The sequence below is a fragment of the Lotus japonicus genome, chromosome 2 (assembly GCF_012489685.1).
Source record: "Lotus japonicus ecotype B-129 chromosome 2, LjGifu_v1.2".
In the NCBI taxonomy this organism is placed as follows: Eukaryota; Viridiplantae; Streptophyta; class Magnoliopsida; order Fabales; family Fabaceae; genus Lotus; species Lotus japonicus.
The window spans coordinates 42,075,055-42,079,958 of record NC_080042.1 but is presented as its reverse complement, the minus strand read 5'-3'; the positions used below and the strand labels follow the sequence as shown (position 1 = coordinate 42,079,958).

Sequence of the window (4,904 nt, the reverse complement as noted above, 5' to 3'; positions counted from 1 at the left end):
GCAGCAGTAGCAGCACGTTGAGCTTCAGCTTCCTCCCTTGCAGCGGAGTTGGTAACTTGTTGTGCCATAAGGGCAGTCAGGTTAGCAATAGCTTGCTCCATCGGATTCATGTTGTCTGAACCTTGAGTCTCGTCCAGCTGTGGAAACCTCCTGTTCCTGTTTTCATGAACAGTCAAAGACCACAACAGAAACTCAGGTCAGAACAACACAAAGTTCTATAATAACTAACTATGTATATACTTATATCAAATGTATAATTAACGATAACTAGCATAAGGTTATTCACCATAAACAACCTTCAAGAATAATTTATATGAATAGTAATCAAGCACACTCTTCCTCCGATTGACACCCCATCAATCGGTCTCAGAGTTCAAACATCTTAAGAAGACACTCTACCCAAAAGCTCTGGTTTTCTCAACCAAAGCTCTGATACCACAATTGTAACACCCCGGTTTCTCAACTGAGGAGTCACATTAGTTACCTAACAAAATCTAAGGACTATTTCGTAATCCTAAGAAAACACAATATATTTTTTCCCTTTTCGAAACAACTGAACATAATTGAATATATAACATAGACTTTATTCAACAACCCGTTCCCGACATAATAATAATAGTGTCTTACATCATCATGAACAAGTTTCCAAAATAAGTACGCACACTTTAACAGTGGCGAAATAAGGTTTAAACAACAGAGTTTTCATAAGGAAAAAGAAACTCAAACATAGTCCACCAAAAAGGGAGAAGCAACTGCTTCATCCACCTCTACTCGACCGCCCACGATCACGGTCTCCGACTCGAACAGCTAAGCTTCAGCGGAAGGCTCACCATCGCCTAATAGCGTTAAGCGCCCAAACAACAAATAGCAAATAGAAAAGGGTTAACTCCATACAATTATCATGTATGAAAGAGAAAATCATGCTATTCAAATTTAACTACCTATCATGGTAAATAAACCAGCAACATAACTAAACTCATATATCAACAACCTAATCATATAACATCAATTCGGATATCGACAACCTAACATATAACATCAATTCAAATATCAAAAACTTCAACAGTATAATATCAATTCAGATATCAATAAACCAATAACTAAAATCCAACAACATAGGGTCAGGTGTTAGTTCCCTATAATGCAACTATATGCTTCTACCAAAATGGATCGATCAGCAACGTCTCTCAAGACGGGACAATCACGCGGGACCACACCCACCTCATTGCCACTTTACGCCACTCCGGACGGGACAATCGCGTGGGACCACACCCACCTCATCGCCACTTTAGAACATCTCGAAAGATGGGACAATCCCGCGGGACCACACCCACCTCATTGCCACTTTATAACGCCTCGAAAGACGGGACAATCACGTGGGACCACACCCACCTCATCGCCACTTAAGAACCAAAGCCTATATGCCAAGTCAGTCAACAACAATCCCCAAACCAATGATTAATTCGGAGTAACCACATGTTATTCCTATTATCAACGAACATAACTCAATTCAATTGCATACCAACTCAGTTCAATGACAGAAACCAGTAAACGGCCGAAGCCTCTCAGAAAACGGAGACACACGTCTCAATAAGTTTACTCGGCCGAAGCCTTCAGAAAACATTTGGCACAAGCCTCAGAAACAGTCAATATAAGCAAGCATACAACATTGCAAGCATAATAATCATAATCCAATGCCAATCAATATAAACATCTTCATCTCAAACGCAGGCAGTGCGATAAAAGCAGGCAAGACTCAAAGACACTCTAAAACCGAGTTACCCTTACCTTCGTGAGTAGAAGTTGGGCATGGAAGTTGTGAACCTAGAACAAGGAAACACAATCATCAACACAAGCCCTACTAGAAGTAACACTATCTAATAACGCTAATCGAAACCGGAAAGAAAGCTTTTAAAGCTTCAGAGTTCCTCTTAAGGCACGAATTGACAACGGAACTTCGTTCGCTAAAACGAGCATAACTCGAGCTACAGAACTCGGAATGACATGAAACCAGCGCCAAAATTTCGACAATCAAAAGAGCTACGCAATGGCTCAGGTCATAGAGACTCAAAAATTATTTTTGGACACGGTACCCTAAGCAATAGGTTTCGGCCACTATGTAAAATAGGGTTTCCGAACTTTTTCTTCGGTCTAAATCGATTCCTAGGTATTCCTAGGCGATATCTAGGCCAGGGAAACTCTCAGAAAAATTATCGGGTCGAAAACTGTCGCAGGGGTATTTTGGTCAATATTTTTAGCTCAGAAATTCAAAACTGAAATTTCGAAAAACAAATTAGATGGGGTCGACACCAACGACGATTATGACGACTAATCCTACTAACGCTAAGCTCAGTCGAGAGTTTTAAGCCCAAAGGACGGAACTTTAGCCAAAAATGGGTATTTCCTACAGAAATGAATTCCGGCGGCATTTCGGCGACATTCGGCAAAATGTAATCCGCTAAACATGCTCAGGGGAACGCAGGGAATAAGTTTAGACACTAAAATCAAGTTATTTGGACAGTTTTACAAAAAGCTCAAAACTTTGAGCACAGAAAGACATAGAGAAAAGCGACAAAATTTAAGATCAGAAGAAAGAAATAACATCAGTACCTTGAAGCCTACGCGTAGCAACGAACAGAGCGACGATCAGGCAAGAACCGGAAAAAATCAAATCTCTTCCTTTCCTCCAAGAAGTTCACGGCCGTGTGTGTGTGTTGTGTGATTTTTTTTTTGATTTTTTTCATTTTTTGAAGTCCTATTTATAGGAAATTGAAAACGTGAGAAAATGATTATTTCGCGATTCCGATTTTTCCTACTGATTCCAACGTATTTTAGACACGATATTCTTCCCGCTGAATCTTCTAATTCTTCAAAGAAATATCAATATGATTTTTGGTTTTCGAGGCTTGTTTTTTAATGTTTACCGGCTTAAAATGCACTTTATGCACTTTTTGATTTTGACCTCGGATGTAGAAACTTCCTTCTGAAGAAAGATTTGGAACGTCGATTAGAGTGGGCGTACGCGTGTGGAATCTTCGTTTGAAGCTCCGAATAGGAAATGAGTGTTCGTAAATTCCAGGGTTTCGTATCGAAACGCTTATTATGGAAGGATTAAGAGAAGTTCTAACATTTCTCTGAAGATTTTTGGAATTAGTTTCCCATCGTGTCTTTAAGTGCAAATTAGTCGTTTACTAACGGTTTTGCCCTAAGGCAGAAATGAATGAAACTCGTGCCGTAGCCTATAACGACTATGTTACTATTCTTAGTCATTTCCTGAACTTTCCTCTTCTTAATATTAATCCAAACATTAAACACGAGTCAAGTTCCTCTCACGCTTACACAGAATCCTATGCGTGAGCTGGAAATCATTTATCTATTTAATTCTAAAATTTTGGGTCTTACAATACTACCCCCCAAAAAGAAAGTTTCGTCCTCGAAATTTAAGGCTCAGTGAAGAGTTCCGGATACTGTTCCTTCATCTTCTCTTCTAGTTCCCAAGTAGCATCGCCCGTGACTTGGTTCCAAATCACTTTTACCAGAGGAACCTGCTTGTTCCTCAACTGCTTGATCCTACGTTCCTCAATCCTCATTGGTGCCACTTCAAAAGACAAGTTGTCTCTAAGTTGGATGTCATCTTCCTTGATGATGTGAGAGGGATCAGGAATATATTTCCTTAATTGTGACACGTGTAGCACATCATGAATCTTGGACAGAAATGGTGGCAACGCAATCCGATACGCTACTTTACCGACTCGCTCGATAATCTGATACGGTCCAATGAACTTCGGTGTCAGCTTCCTCGACTTTATCGCCCTTCCCACTCCGGTAGTTGGTGTCACGCGAAGAAACACATGGTCTCCCGCCTCGAACTCCAGTTCTCTCCGACGTGTGTCAGCATAACTCTTTTGTCGACTCTGTGACGTCCTCATCTTCTCTTGTATTTGTTTTACTTTCTCAGTAGTCTGTTGTACTAATTCAGGTCCAACGAGAAGATGTTCGCCATCTTGAAACCAACATAAAGGAGTTCTACATCTCCTCCCATACAAAGCCTCATAAGGTGCCATTCCAATACTAGCATGAAAATTGTTGTTATAAGTAAATTCGATCAACGGCAACAGCTCATCCCAGCTTTCTTGACTATCCAGTACACAGGCTCGCAGCAAGTCTTCCAATGACTGTATCGTCCTCTCTGTCTGCCCATCCGTCTGAGGGTGATAGGCAGAGCTCAACCTCAACTTCGTGCCAAGCGCCTCGTGCAAGGCCTTCCAGAAATGCGAAGTAAACTTCGGATCTCTGTCAGAAACAATACTCGAGGGTACTCCATGAAGTCGTACAATCTCAGCGACATACACTTTTGCAAGTGCCTCCACATTGAACGTGGTCTTCACCGGTATGAAATGTGCTGACTTCGTCAGACGGTCCACAATGACCCAAATGGAATCAAATCTCTTCCTCGTAGCTGGCAAAGCTACCACGAAATCCATAGAGATACTGTCCCACTTCCACTCCGGCACATCAAGTGACTGTAACATACCCGCAGGCTTTTGATGTTCTATCTTCGCCTTCTGACATGTCAGACATGCCGCCACATATCTGCTACATTCTTCTTCATTCTTGGCCACCAGAAATTCAACTTTAGATCTTGGTACATCTTTGTCGATCCCGGATGAATACTCAATCTACTCTTGTGACCTTCGTCAAGGATCATCCTTCTCAACTCCATGTCCAATGGCACGCAGACCCGTCCTTTGCAACGCATAATGTTGTCGGTTCCTACCTCGAAATCCGGCGCTTTTCCCAAAATGATCAAGTTCCATTTCTCGATCAGCTCCTCATCTAACAGTTGCTTCACCTTGATCTCGTTCAGAAAATCACTAGTGATTGTCACCATCCCAAAGCTCAAT

At 41.5% G+C, this 4,904-nt stretch overlaps 1 long non-coding RNA gene across 1 annotated transcript; it reads right to left on the bottom strand.

Annotated features, from left to right (window-relative positions):
• Positions 1-563: 563 nt before the first annotated feature.
• LOC130735388 (uncharacterized) lies at positions 564-2,454 on the bottom strand. Its single transcript, XR_009018430.1, has 2 exons — positions 1,789-2,454; positions 564-836 (listed from the first exon to the last, which is right to left on the bottom strand). It is a non-coding gene; the product is annotated as an uncharacterized LOC130735388 (long non-coding RNA).
• Between the last annotated feature and the right edge of the window lie 2,450 nt (positions 2,455-4,904).